We start from the raw sequence: 16,013 nt of genomic DNA on the forward strand, positions 1-16,013 counted from the left end.
TGGGGATATTTCAAGAATATCCACATGACCATCCATGCGTTGTAGCAATTCAGTGTTTCTCAATCAGGTAGGCTGTGGAATGACTGTCATAAATTTTCACACTTTCATTGCTGATTCTACTTTTAAAGACAGACCAGGTAAGGACGCCCCGCTTAGAATTTTCAACCATATTGGAAATGCTGAATTGCCAACATTACAAGAACCGCCCCATAACGCTCTCGTCCTTTTATATAGTGACCCCATAAATCCTCTACTTCCGCAAGACTCAGAATCCCCACGGTCAACCAGCTTCTGATTCTAGGAATCCGATTTAATTCGGTTCGTCAAATGGATGAAGAATCAACTTAAGTTCTGATTCTACACCCATTTGACGAACCGAATTGAATCGGATTCGGATCCTAGAATCAGAAATGGTTTAAGAAAATCACAGCATTTCAATAAATGACGTATGGAGGTGATCCGACGCCGGTTCGGTAACTTCCAAAACAGAACTGAAAAGTGCTACTTTTCGATACTGTTATCAGTGCTGAAAAGTAACACTTTTCAGCACTGTTTGTATCGGTAGGAAAAGTAGGCTGTTATGTAGGTCATTTCCTTGATAAAAAGTAAGCCGATACGCAATCGAATTGCAAAAATGATTATATGATATTTTTCTGTGATGGACGATGCGAAAATGATATAAGTAATCGAATAATATGCATGAAATTTAAACGTAAAACTATTTAAAACAATTATTTTGCTTAAAATTTTTGCTCCTATGAACCTATAGTGGTGCATCAGTACCCATAGTGGAGGGTAAGAAATAAGAGATAAATGGATTACGCCACTAAAGGAACCATTCTTAAAACATACCTCCACTAAGGGAACAGTGTTCCTATTATTGGTGCAAGGCTTTTTGCAGGGACATTTCAAATGAATCGTGATTTTAATGCATTTGAATAATAGAAGGATTTGAAATCTATCGACTGATACGTTAAAATCATATATTTTATGATATTATCACCGTGTTTTAGCAGTTTTCCCTTAGGTGCACATTTGCCTATTAAATAATTATTTTTAGAATAAGTTGGGATTGCTGAATACAATGGGCGGTATAAATAATATATACCTAGTAAAGTCATTTTACTTTACTACAAGCCAACAGAACATACCATCAACAAAGCGTTGTTATGAAGTATAGCATTTACAAAGCTACTGGTAGTAAGCTTCAGAAGTTGCATATGCATTTATACACATGCTTAGAGATTGCTGAATTGAATGGAATAATTTACTTTAGAGTTAAAATCGTGGGCACACGATGTGAGTTTCAATATTTCGAAAGGTGTTTTGACATTTTCATATGTATTCTATGGAATCCTGGGATTTCGGTGGGAATCCCGGTACACCCCATTCTGTTTTTACACGGCCGTGCAAAAAAAGAGTCCATACATTTTTTTCGTCAAAACCTTATTTTTGCATGACACGTCGAGAAATGGAGTTACTGAGTTCTGTTTGATCTTTCGACCTTGACGCTTGCTTCTGCGGGAGCGGATGACGAGGGCAGGATCAAACATATCGCGCGTCGGTCGAGTGAAGTGAAAAAGTTCCGCGATCGGTTAGTTCTGTTTGATCTTCGACCAAGGTACCTTTAAGGTACAGGTACAGCAATCTAAGCAGTCAGTGGATGCGGGGAGTGGTAGACAGTGGGGGGAGGAAAATGACAGCTGGTGAGTCGGCGAGCTGGCGAGTTTGTTAATGCAATTTTCCCCTCCATCGGTTGCTATCGTCTCCATAGTGCCATAATATTTATTATTACGTGTTGAAAATTCAAAAGGAACATTTTCTGCAGATACCAGCAACAACTTCAGAATACAGGTAAAAAATAAATATATTCCTTATATTACGTCTAAGTAATAATTCAATTGTGCTGTTTCAGGATGCTGGTATTCCACCACGCGAGAAACTAATTGGAAATAAAACATTCCTAATGTGAGGATGACACAGGCGATTGCGTAGCGCAGCTCAAGATTCGTTCGGCTCGAAAAGGACCGTTTCAATTACGGAGGATATTATCGCGTCTCCAGTTGAAATCCAGAACTATCGACACGCGAAAACCGATTTTTCCCTAAATTTATACGTCGAACCTAACGTCGGGCATAGTGCGCTGAACAGCGGATCTGGTGTGTTACACAGCGCACCTTGTCCGACGTAGCTCCGACGCATGGATTTGGATAATATCCGTTTTCGCGTGTCGAAATTTCCGGTTTTCAACTGTGTGAATAATATGTACTAGATAAAACTAATTAAATTTATCAATTCCAGATGCTTCTTCACAACGTGCGTTTTGAAGATGGGAATTTGAGCAAACCAATCATTTGCTATTATGGAGAAATGTGATATTCCCGTGAAATTCCAGTGGTATTTATGAATTGTGTTGAAAGTGTACGAATAAAAACTCTCTGTTAGAAAAGGAACTTAAAATTACCAGTATTGTGTGAATGAGTACACCTTCATTATATTTTTCTTCAAAACCCAGAGGTCCTTATTCTATTTAGGGGTCGTCCATTAATTAGGTAAGGGTTTATGGGGGGAGGGGGGGTTTGAGATTTCTTACGCGCCATACAAATTATTTTTAATTTTCATACAAAAAATCTTACTAGGGGGGGAGGGGGGTTCTAAAAACCGCCAAAATTGTCTTACGTAATTAATGGATCGCCCCTTATGTCGACGACAAAAGGACAGCTGAAAAAATGACGAATGTGATTTTCATTAAAGTTGTTTGTATCTTTTTCCAACCTTCTCATGTTGTCATTGTAATGAATTATTTCTTTTGATTTTACGGGTCAACTGGTCCAATGAAGGTTTTTCATTCTAACCAAATCGCCACTGGTTCTAAGGATATGTTTAAAACGAATTGAAAGTAAAAAGTTTTCCACTTGGCTGTGATTGACGTTCACGAAACAAAATAGAAATTGAGGGGAAAAAGTCAAGGCTTGCTGATCTGATGGAGCAACACAAACTTACCAGCTGTCAAATATTTTTCCAATATGGCGGAATGCTCTAAATTACAGATTGCATTACCTCCCTTATAAATACCTTGTCTTCGACCTTGACGATTGCTCCTTGGCAGTGCGTCAAGAAAGCCCGAGCAGTCGTCAGTTGTTTTCCCTCTCGGATCGTGCGACTGTTTTCTCTGAGTGCTTTTATATAGCCGAGCAAACGAGTTAAGCTGTATGTGGATTGTTGCTGCTCAGTCAAGGATGATGGATCAATTGGTGAGCTCGTTTCATGCTACTATTTCTAATCTATAAAATATGTATGACTGCACATTTAATCGATACAACGGTAGGACGTAAATATGATTTTTCAACAAACTATGAATGGGTCGTCACTGTGAGTGTCGACATAAACTCTAATTATTCATGAATTAGGATAACTTATATAATTTGGACATGCATATAATTTGGACAGGCTAGTCGTTCTATGCTCATTTTCAATGAGATGGCGAGGAATATATGTACGGGAAATCATGTATTGCATTATTAATACACTATGCTACTTATTAATGATGACCATTTTCATAACAATTACAAATTGGCTTCAAAAATATCAAAATTGTAAATTGTATCAACAGAACACCTGTGAAACCTACGAATGCAAGAGGATGTGCATTTCAAGAACATACATTAAATGCAATAATAGCGCTCAGAATTGACATTCATAAAAAGTTTATAAGTGGCAACATGATAAAACATGTCTAAAATTTAAGCTAAGTTTATCTAAAATCTTAACATGAGTATATGAGGCATAAATCAGGTGATGTCCAAAATAGATTATGGTTTTTGTTCAGTTGATATAATTTGGCCATCTGATGAAACACACTGGAATGTACCATGCATGCATACTTGCAGGCGTTTTTTCGCGAATCTGGTGATATTTGCTTGCATTAAATGAAATTACTGATTATCATAATATATACATCCAATTAGCGAAAAAAATGCTTAAGTCACTTCTAAACTCTTAACATTTTATGTTATGATCGTCTTTTTAAGAAACCATTGTATGGATATTGAGATAACGCCCCTGTCCAAATTATATTCACATGAGGGTGTCCAAAATGTATATATGGTGTCCGAAATGTATAACAGACAGGCCACCAAAAAACGCTATTTTGGAAGCTAATACTATAGTTCGAAAGCTTTTTCTTCCCAGAAACTCAAAGTACAATGGCACATTAAGCATATAAGTAACATTACGTAATAAAATATTAGTATCTAATGCAGTTAATCGATCGCCGTTTCCAGACATATCCTTAGCCTGTCCAAAATACATAATTTACCCTATTTATGTTTAACATTTTTTTTTGTTTTCAAATCACCCCTTTCTTTTTATCTTCATTTTTGTAATTATAAAAAAAAACTTTGAATGGTTCGACACTACAAGTGTAGACTTGCGAAAGGTTCACTTTATTCAACAAACTTTGGATGGTTCGCCACTGTAAGTGTCGGAATAAGAATAAGAGTGTTCTATGATGTTCCAGCCAATCGAGTTTTTGTTTCTTTTCAAATAAGTAAAATATAATAACACATGCTTTCGTCCTGACAGCTGTAGGAATGTTACATTTAGATTGTTCAACAAACTTTGAATGGTTCGTCACCTCAAGTGTCGGCATAATTTTCCTTTACATAGAAGTTGTTCATATCAAATGAAAATATTATATTTTCATAAAAGCATATTTATATTTGACAAAAAACTATTTATCATGGTCTAATCACTAATCAAAGTGAATCCTTTGACCCAACGATCCTCCCCATTAACAAACATCCTTCCCAGTAACCTTTATGGAGATGCAGAGGCAAACACGGTTTCCAAATAGCAAAGGTTACACACTAACATTCCTTCCCCCAATCCCACCTGACTGCAAGGACGTGGCCGGCGCCGTTATTGACCCTTTATAAATAGAGGCACTGAATTATGCACACTGAAGAAGATTATGGCCAATCCCAGCCGAACTTCTAGTTGATTCTTTGTGCATTTTCACTGACTTCGGTCAATCACGGAATAGCAACCATTGATATGTGTAGTCAGTCTAAGCTAAGCTAAGCTAAGACACGTCGAGAAATGGAGTTACTTTTGAAATTTTGTACTGAGAACTTTTTTTTGCACGGTACCCATCCCCCTGGCAAAAACAGAATCGGGTATATTTATGAAGTAATTCTGAATTTTACATGTGAATTTCCGGAATCTTAGAAGGAATTTTGGGATTTCGATAGGCATTCTGAATTTGTAATGAAAATTATAGAATATTGGAAATCATTCTACAAACATTATGGAAATATTGAAAATCTTGTAAACACTCTAGAATTCGTGTGGAAATTGTTTTCCGGTTATCAATCTATTGGAATTTTGTACATGGAAAAAAACAGTTTGCCTATTTTTTCAGTTGACTTTACCCGTAATTATCAGGTCGCCACCGAAGCGGACGGTGTACAAATCATTCGCGATGTGCTCCTACGCTGCATTCTTAAAATTTTCAAGTATTACGACGCTCATTTTAAATCCACATCTAGCGGCGGAGTAGTAACGCGTAGATATGCGCGCAATTCAAACGCAACGGTAAAATTCAAGTAGGTTTGATTTTTTCGTTCTTCAAGGATGCGAATGTTTCAAATGAGCTTAAATTTGAAACATTTGATGATTTGTATTATCACTGCAACGGTATATCGATATCATTAGTTAATCGCATTCTGTGGATTATTCTTGCAGAGCACAATACACTTATGTTCACATATTAGTTGCAATCTTTAAGAGCCGAGAAAATTATTTAAAAAAAATTGTGTTTTTTCTAAACTTCTGCCGAATACACGAGATTAATATGTAACTGAAAATATTTCCAAGTTCAGTAAAACGTGAGAGGAAATTGTCAAAATATCGATCACTGCAGTTATCTTACTAAATGCAATAATTCATATTAGCACATATTGATACATTTTGTTATTTCTGTTGTGTTTTGTAGCTGAAACGTGCAAAATCTGGTTAATCACCTTGATATTAAAATAGGCGTTATTAACAAATTTAAAAACAAATTGTTGTTGCACAGGTGGTTGGTTTGGGCACGCGACGCCTCTGTTTCCATGTGTAGAAATCTACTGATGCCGTAAATTAAAAGAATGAAGTTTTATTAAAAATTAGGTAGATATTACACTGCCCATACTCGCATAACAGTCCCATTTATATAGGAAACCCCATATAATATGGGACTGTTATGCGAGAATGGGCAGTACAATACAAAAAAAAAACACAGCTACAAAATACATTCAGTAAAATGATAAACATTTCAATCAACAATCTCAAATTATGAGCTTATGCATGCCATAAAACGCTTGCCTTTAACTGTGCGCTTTGTTTTCAAGTTTTCTATGAGTTTAGAGCGAGAAAGCACCAACACACGGCGCAGAGTAAAAATTAAAAGAACAAAAGAATATATGGCACGTTCAGTGGCTCATTGCCTACTATCCAGCTTTTTACGCTGACTCGCCATAAAGTTTGAATCACCCCCTTCTGACATTTCTTGCCTTCACTATAATTTTGTTATGGCACGATCAAAGTAAGCACTGTGATATTTAAAATTTGTTGACATCAAAACGTTAGACGTCTTCATCCTTGGTTTTTGAAATTTTCAAAATGATATTTCTAAATTTACAAATTAATCGATTTCACTTCTTTTAGGTTAATAAGAGCGTTTAACAGCAGCAGCTTGGAGAATAAGATTCGATTTATAACAAAGAGTTTACATGGCTATACGAACAGGACTTAAACAAATTTCGGTTTCTTCAGCGATACTTTTTACTGGGAAACGGACCTTGCAGCTCTACTGACTGTTCTGTTTCGTTAGTAAAGAGTTTAGAGAACATGATAAGTTTAAGTGTTGTCTATCGATTTTCCTTCTGAACATACACAAAGTCAGAAACTCTTAGGAGGCAGGCATAGCGATTGCTGATCTTTTTTTCCATGCGTTTGCTTTCATTCTGCTGAACATTTTCAAAACGCATTCACTAGTGCTTTTGTTATAAATTCTAACAATTTGTATAATATATACATAGATCTTTGCTGGCTCCTTTTTATTTCTAAATCCACGAAAGGTTCAAGAATGCCATTTAGGCACTCTAAAAATAATGAACAAATCAACCAATCCTTTAGCATATTCCTTTTTTCAACAGATTTGTAATTGCTCTCTTCGTATTCCTAAAAAGAATTAAAATTGAATAATAAGAAAATAGTTAAATGTTTGAAATTCAATCTAGCTACAAAAGAATGTTCACACGAATGTAAATAGTGAAAATTCTTGACAGCTCAATCAACAATCTTGAGCTACTAAGCAGCTTACTAAGATCAAGCTATATATGTTATAGGCAAGACATGTCAAACTCAATTCACCCCTCGTAGTTTTATGGCTAGCGTAAAAAGCTGGATAGGCTTATAAGACCCTTCCTTAGCCGAGTGGTTAGAGTCCGCGGCTACAAAGCAAAGCCATGCTTGTGGTGGCTGGGTTCGATTCCCGGTCGGTCCAGAGTCTTTTTGTAATGAAAATTTCCTGGACTTCCTTGGGCATAGAGTATTATCGTACCTACCACATGATATACGAATGCAAAAATGGCAACGTTGGCAAAGAAAGCTCTCAGTTAATAACTGTGGAAGTGCTTATAAGAACACTAATCTGAGAAGCAGGCTCTGTTCCAGTGTGAACGTTAATATCACGAAGAAGAAAAAGAAGGGTTATAAGACTTAACTATGAAATCGGTAGGCAAGAAATGTCAAAATCAAATCACCCCTCTTGTTTTATAGCTAGTGTAAACAGCTGGATAGTAGAGTTCTGCATGTGATAAGCCTTGCAATGAAGCATCTCCTTACTTGATATACTTGAAAATATGTTTTAAATTACCAAATTACCGGACAACATTAGTCCAACAAGGAAGTGAATGCTCTGCGGCAATTCTGTTTATGTTTACTTTGTCACAGAAAACAAAAGCAATGTTGTGACAGTTCTCACAGCAAACAAAGAAAATTTTGTCAGAATTGCACTACATGTCGGACTCGATTATCCGGAGTATCGATTTATTTTTACTCCGAGTAATCGAATCACTAAAAGAAAAATTAAAATCTGCTATAAAAGAACTTGAATATTATCTATTTTCGTTGTTTTATTTATATGATACAGTGGCGTAGCCAGAAATAATTTCTAAGAACGTTAGGGGTCTTGAGAAGAAAAAAACAATTTTTGACCAGCATACACAAAAAAAAACAACTTTTTCAAACCCACCTTTTCTTGCCTACGTCCAAAACTAATGAAACATTCATTTTGTATACTGCAATACTAAATTATCTCAGATTTATGCATAAAAACTGATAACAAAGATATTAAAAAACATACTCCGGGTAATCGAGTCTAAAATTACGGATACTCAAATCCCGGATAATCAAGTCCAACCTGTACTACGCAGGCAACTGGATTGGTTCATGGTCAGAGCAAAAATTAAGACGATTACGCGGTCATTATTTATTTATTTAGGAGAAGGGAAAAACCCGTTTGAGTAGAGCTATTATTTTAGCTCTTTCTCAAATGGGCGCAAAACCTTCTCATCTTTTCTCATCAACAGAATAATACAATCCAAATGATAGCTTAGCTTAGCTTAGACTGACTACACATATCAATGGTTGCTATTCCGTGATTGACCGAAGTCAGTGAAAATGCACAAAGAATCAACTAGAAGAATCGGCTGCGATTGGCCATAATCTTCTTCAGTGTGCATAATTCAGTGCCTCTATTTATACATGGTCAATAACGGCGCTGGCCACGTCCTTGCAGTCAGGTGGGATTGGGGGAAGGAATGTTAGTGTGTAACCTTTGTTATTTGGAGACCGTGTTTGCCTCTGCATCTCCACAAAGGTTACTGGGAGGAATGTTTGTTAATCGGGAGGATCGTTGGGTCACAGGATTCACTTTGATAAGCGATTAGACCATGATAAATAATTATTTGTGAGATATACGTCTCACCGTTGTAACGATTTAAGGTGCAGTCATACATAAAATAGTAGTATGAAACGAGCTCACCAATTGATCCGTCATCCGTGAGCAGCAACAAACCACTTTCAGCTTCACTCGTTTGCTAGGCTATATAAAAGCACTCTGAGAAAATAGGCGCGCGACCCGAGAGGGAAAACAACTGACGACTGCTCAGGTTTTCTTGACGCACTGCCCAGGAGCAAGCGTCAACGTCGAAAGATCAAAAAGAACTAATCGAAAGCGGCACTTTTTCACTTTACTCGACCGACGCGCGACATGTTTGATCTTGCCCTCATCGCCGGCCCCCGCAGGAGCAAGCGTCAAGGTCGAAGGATCAAACACAACTCTCAACAGAATAATACAATCCAAATGATGAATTAAAACTAACATAAATTCTTAAATTAAGCTAACTCTACCTTAAACAAACCTACTATGTTCAAAAAATCTCACTAAAACTTCTCTTTACCGCTGAACGAGACAAATCAAAATCGAAAACATGGTAACATTTATTGAACAAACGAGAAATATTGGCAATAGGTTCATTGTGTCCATAATTAGTGCGTGAGGTTGGTAGACGAAGAAACTACGACGGTGAATATCAATGTTCAATGAATTCAAGACTCAAGGAATACGGGACTGTAACACATCAGCAATAAAACATGCTTTGGAGATGTTACGCCTATTTTCCAATAAAGGAAGATCAATCAATGAACACCGATCTTCATATCTAGGAAGATTAAATGGGTCATTCCAGGGTAAATGACGGAGTGCAAAACGAATGAATTTGTGTTGAATCCTTTCAATTCTTTGTACGCTGTTGTTATAATTAGGAGCCCATACTACGACAGCTTATTCGAGGGTGGAACGCAGTAACGAGCAGTATAACGTTTTTAGACAGTGAACATTTGTAAAACGTTCGGCCGCACGAAAGATGAACCATAGACTCATTGATGCTTCAGCTGTTATATAGCTTATGTGATCCTTGAAGTTGAGGTTACTTTCATGAATAACGCCCAGATCTTTGATCTAAGTTACTCTGTTTAAAGTTTCCCCAGTAATCAAAGCAGATTAAAGAGCGCTTTCTGCCAAAAGAGATGGCCGAGCATTATAGACGGGTTCAGAGACATGCGATTCAAGGTACACCAATAAATGAAGATATCCTGATCCTTCTGTAAGAAAATGGCATCTTGATGACACACTACTTCATAAAACAGCTTGAAGTTATCTGCATAGGACAATTTGAAACATTTGAGTGGTGAATTGACATCGTTTAAATAGAGCAGGAATAAAAAGGGTCCGATGTGGCTACCCTGCTAATATCAGGCGTGTCGATGTCGGGTCATCTTTTTTCTTGGTTTCTTGTTTCGAATCGAATCGAAAAAATTGTAAATGAAAATAATTTTAGGTAAGAACACTACATTCCTCTTCCGCATTCTTTGGCGGGAAACTGTTTGTGTTCAACCACCCCGTATCGCAACAATCGACCATGCGCCCGCTTCTGTTTACATGCTACCCCCATTCAAAAAATGAGCCGAATAGCTGCCCGAGCCTGCAGTAACTTATTCTCCCAAACATGCGAAGCCCAAGCAGCGTGTTTTGCTTTCATGGTTGGTATGCTGGTAGTTAGTGAGTTACCATTATTGAAGGTTCTCCCAGACACTCCCGACTCCCGCAGCTGCGAGAAGGAAAATCCGATTACATAAAAGTGTCGTCCATTGACAGGATTTTCCTCAGTCCGAGCAGAGAACTTGACCCGAGTCGTTTGTCGCGGCGGAAAACTTCAACACGGAAACCAGACAAGGGCAAACCCGGATTGGCCCAGTCGCGGGATGGGCGCGTTTTTCTCCATGGATTGGCAGGAGTGAAAATTGAAAAATTGGTATTTCAAAGTGGACTTCAGCGTCCAGTGAGCTGGTTGGTGCTGATTCGGATAAGATTTTACTCGTTACGCGATGGATTGATTGAAGGGTGATAACGATTGTCGCGTTTCTCGTACGATGATAATTTTCCATAAAATTCCTTCACAGTGAATATCCAGCTGATGGGATGTGAAAAAGAGGTATAATTTTCCACTGCTATCACAGTGATGAGTGGTAACGATAATGGTAATGACGGTACTTCACGTTGGTGGAATTCGATGAAAGTGATTCAATTTCCAGATAATCAATTTCAATCAAGTGAATAGCAAATGAACGGGAAGAAGGATGGACCAGTGAAAAGCGTACTTTGGGGCTTCGTACGACTTCCTTTATGGTGAGTGTGGGAGTTCCGTCGTGTTTCTCCCTCTCTTTTTCTCTGCGAGGACGGAAGGCTGCCATTGCTGAGAAAGACGTTTGTATTATGTACGATACTTGGTCAGCTGCTAAACGTTCCGATGTAGTGCTTGAGTTGGGGTTCTTACACGGGAGAGATGTCTTGGATTGTACGGCGTGCGGTCAATGAGAGCTTGAGAATTTTGAGCGTTGATTCGGAGGAGTAAGAATTCAACTCAGAACACTGTAGAACAAAGAAATTTGAACCATTAGAAACAACACAAATAGTGAATTCCTAAAGTCAGGCAATTCCTAACTGAATTTCTGCATTATTTACAGTAATTAATCCTGAATAGATCAATGACACTGTGGAACACGTTTTCGTCTCAAGTATCAAATTACCGCTATTTACTAAATTAGGGGTTGCTGAATCCATTGCAGTTGTCAACAATATTTTTCGCTCGTCTAGTTTTTGAGACACTGACGGTTGAAAATGAAAAATTTAACAAAGTTCATAATACTTTCGATGCTCAAAATTTAATTGTTGATGGTTTCGATCAGTATTGTATTTTGCCATATAAGAGAAACGAAAAATTATGTAAATTAAGCATGTTGGAAAAATCGATTTCATTTAAATTCAAATTATATTTGAAATGAAGGTAAAGTCATATATTGCTTGGTGGATTAGATCACAAGAAAAGTGGTAAATCATACCCTAAATTTCATGTAAACATCAATGAGAACACCATAGGTCTGAAAATCTCCTTAATAAAGATAATAATAATAATAATAATAATCAATGAGAACAGTGTTTTATACAACTTTTACGACCTGCAGCTGAAAATTGTGACGTGCTGGAACATTTCTGAGAACGACATCAGATACAGCAACCCCAAATCTTTTAGAGACACATAATTTGATCCTTGGGACACGCACGAATGTCGTTTTTGTAATGCTGTGTTATAAGTAATAAAATCCACTTGAATCCATGTGAAACATGAATGTTTGTTTGGTTATCTTACTAACCATTACCACATAATAATTAATATATCTGCATGATTTTTGTAAATAACTCAGCTTTTGTAAATTTAGTCTCTTATCAAGTAAGTGCTATAACAGCATTTAATTTGCATGTTCTAAATAACATTAAAGATTAAAGCGGCCGGTAATAGCGTTATTCATGACTTTAGTTTTCTGTCTGAAGATTAGAATAAAACTTAGATAATTATTAATTTAGTCAAGGTTAAGTCCCGGTCATCCGAGATTAGCAAAATGAATTTGCTAGTATCATTTGTGTCACACAATTCGGGAGAAATTTATCATTGTTTACAGTTCTCAATGGCTGTTTTTTTTTCAAATTTATCAATTTCAACAAACTAAATACAGAAAAATAAGTATTACTTGATTCTCATTAAATCAAGTACATAAATTGGGACGGTGAAGTGGTTGGAACACACGCCTCTTTCGCCGTGAAGCTGCGATCGAATCCCATTCATGAGGTAGCCACTTATGACAAATCGTTATAGTGACGACTTCCTTCGAAAGGCCAAGCCATAGAATACAAATTTAATAAATAAAAATTGAAAAAAAAAACGTCTGAACAATTTTTTGACCAAAATTGATTTTAATGATGAAAAATATCTACGTACCGTAATCCAGGGTAACATTGGTCAGCGGGATAAAATTGATCGGAATGTCCCGCTTAGTGAGAAGTTCGAATCATCATTTATCGATGGAATATTTTGGCGCTTCTCTTTCATATATTCATAAGCTAATAAATATTAAGCTGTTTGTAAAAATTGAGTTTCATTCGTAAATTTTTCAAATTTTTGAAACAATGATTTCCATTCAATGATTTGTCATTCATAACACTATCCACCCCCCATGTCTCACCTGAATTCTGCGAACGATGTGAGTACGGAAAATGTATTTTTTTATTAATAATGGCGTTGCCATGGGCCTTCCTTAGCTGAGTGGTTAGAGTCCACGGCTACAAAGCAAAGTCATGCTGAAGGTGCCACACGATATACAAATACGAAAAATGGCAACTTTGGCAAAGAAAGCTCTCAGTTAATAACGATTCCGTTGTCAAAATTTCCACAAGTATTCTTAATTCAGCTACATTGAAAATTACTATGCAGAAGAAGCTGCTGTCAAGAAAGATTCACCCCCGCATCAAATGCACGATGTACAAAACCGGTAATCCTCTACGGATATGAGACGTGTATTATGTTCGAGGAGGACTTTCAAGCTCTTGGGGGTTTCGAACGCCGAGTGCTATAGTCGATCTTCGACGAAGTGCAGGAGAACAGTAAGTGGCGATGAAGAATGAACCACGAGCTCGCTCAACTCTACGGTGAACCCAGTATCCTAAAGGTGGCTAAAGATCACTGGGAAGGGCATGTTGCAAGACCACCGGACAACAGCCCTGTAAAGATGGTATTCGCTTCGAATCCGGTCGGAACAAGAAGCCGTGGGGCGGAGCAAGCAAGGTGGATTGACCAGGTGCACCAGGACCTGGAGAGCGTAGGTTGCAATCGAGAATGAAGAGAAGCACGAGATATTGTTGGCGAGGTTTTATTAAGCTAATTCATGTAGAATCAAATAAACAAAAAAAAAAACGCGACAGGGATCTATTCTAAGCACCTGTTTAACCCTTAAGGTTGTTACCATGTGTAAATCCATATTTAGAACTAAAAGTGTCCTTTTTTACCATACGAAACATGGTTTGCAAAAATAATATTTACACAGAGCTTATGGTGAAGATGGTTCGAAGCCAAATCTTAAATCTCCAAGAGCACAAGTTTTGAGGTTGAACGGATATCTGGTTCTCCAGACTTGAGCTCTTGAAAGTTTTAGGTGTAGTTGCGATTTAATTTTATTTAAAAATTTTGAATCACATGAAACTTAACAAAGTACTATTAAATAATAGTTAAAACAATTTACGCTCATCTCCCTGATATTTGCATCTCGATTTGGTTAGAGACTCCTTCTCTGTTAAGTTCTCTTAGTGCACTTCCACAGTTATTAACAAAGAAATCCAAGTTGCAAACTAGCTACATTGGGTAAAATAGTTTTAGACTGGGAGGGAGGCACAGATACTACACACGAAATTTGATACAGAGTTTTTCCAAACTGCAAGATAACTCCAGTTTGTCAGCGACATTCAAGGCAGGCTTGGCGAAAATTGCTAGTTTTCATTAGTTGTGTACCTTCGATATTTCTGAACAAACATTGAAAAAGGCCACAGTTTTCTATGCGTTTAATTTTCATTTTTACTGGAAACAGTAAAAAGATATGAACTCCAATATATTATATTAAATGTGCATTAATTGATTCTAATTTGATTTATGTTACCTTTGATGAACTGCAAAAATATAGTTTGATTAATTACGCGCTTTTATCATGTTTGTCCATTGATTAAGATTCGGGCTCACAGTGACAGATCGTGACAGCAAAATTTCGGCTCACTTTGACGTAGAGAAATTTTGTATCGGCTTCTCCCTCCCAGGTTTCAGATAAGTTTTTGAGGCCACATTTGGGATTCCATCAGGACTAGTAGCTTTCAGGACATTCAGACCCTTCAGGTTAAGCTGGAAAGACACGGTGGCAGGGCATGATGTAAGGCTGCTGAACAAAAACACTGCAAACAAGCTATTCGTTTCGGATTCGGGTACCGTAAAACGGGGTAACTTTGATAATGCGGGTAACTTTGATAGTGCGAGACTCACAACATATTAAACAAAAAAAACGAAGTTTCTGTCAATCAGTTAAGAAAAACGAATGAAATAGTAAAAAGTAATAGTATGACACTTCATGTCAAAGTTTTTTTCGTTGGAATCAAGTGCATTTGAGGATTTATATGCAAATTCTAAAAATTTATAAGTTTTTAGCGTTTTTGCACCGCTTACAAACAATCTGTTCTACGATCACTATTTGATAAAGTCATAATGAATTCGTCACTTATTCTTGACAGCCTAGTTATAGTAGAACATGAATTCGGTCTCAAATCTCTTAGCGAAATCCATTTTTACAAACTGGGACCATTTTTGTAATCTAAGTCAGAAATTTCCATATAGCGTTAAACGCCTAGAGGTATGTAACGCCCTTTAAATGTTCCATAATTCATTAAATTTTGTTCGATTATCAAAGTTACCCCAAAACAGAAAACCGACTTTCGATTATATGAAACATAATATATCCATACAGAATAAATCTTTTGGCAATCTATCAAGTACAATCGATAGCTAGGATGTCAGTACTTGTTTTAAAAACATAAAATGTAATTCTTTGAAACAGCATGCATAAATATTGAAGTTTTCTTTTCCAAAAAACTATCAAAGTTACCCCGTTTTACGGTACTACAGAATGTAGTTGTAAAATATAGGACTTGCCCTGGGAGGTAGGAAGCTAAACAAAATTTCTGTATTTACGACATAGTGAGCCGCGATTCTGCTGTCACAAACTGTCACTGTGAGCTGGGATCTCAAACATTGGAGAAACATGATGGAAACGCATAACAGATTAAAACACATTTTTGCATTTCATCAAAGGTGACAAAAATCGATTTAAAATCAATTCATGCACATAATGCAAGTTATGTCACGAGAGTACCTTTTATTGTGCTTCAATATAAAGTATTGAAAACGGATTGTTTTACTTTTTCCAATAAATATTAATTTTTTATGCATAGAAAACTGTGGCCTTTTTTCCATGTT

At 36.9% G+C, this 16,013-nt stretch overlaps 1 protein-coding gene and 1 long non-coding RNA gene across 3 annotated transcripts in view; both read left to right on the forward strand.

Moving 5' to 3' along the window:
• Window positions 1-1,682: 1,682 nt before the first annotated feature.
• LOC110674656 lies at window positions 1,683-2,450 on the forward strand. Its single transcript, XR_002499071.1, has 2 exons — window positions 1,683-1,854; window positions 1,916-2,450. It is a non-coding gene; the product is annotated as an uncharacterized LOC110674656 (long non-coding RNA).
• Window positions 2,451-10,775: 8,325 nt separating this feature from the next.
• Window positions 10,776-16,013, forward strand: part of LOC5576358 (putative thiamine transporter SLC35F3) — a 224,260-nt gene continuing 219,022 nt past the window's right edge. For both annotated transcript variants that reach the window (XM_021837605.1, XM_021837606.1), the window contains exon 1: window positions 10,776-11,296. The gene's annotated coding sequence lies outside the window, so the exon portion shown is untranslated. The remainder of the gene's footprint in view (window positions 11,297-16,013) is intronic.

This window comes from Aedes aegypti, chromosome 1, assembly GCF_002204515.2.
Source record: "Aedes aegypti strain LVP_AGWG chromosome 1, AaegL5.0 Primary Assembly, whole genome shotgun sequence".
NCBI classification, from domain to species: domain Eukaryota; kingdom Metazoa; phylum Arthropoda; class Insecta; order Diptera; family Culicidae; genus Aedes; species Aedes aegypti.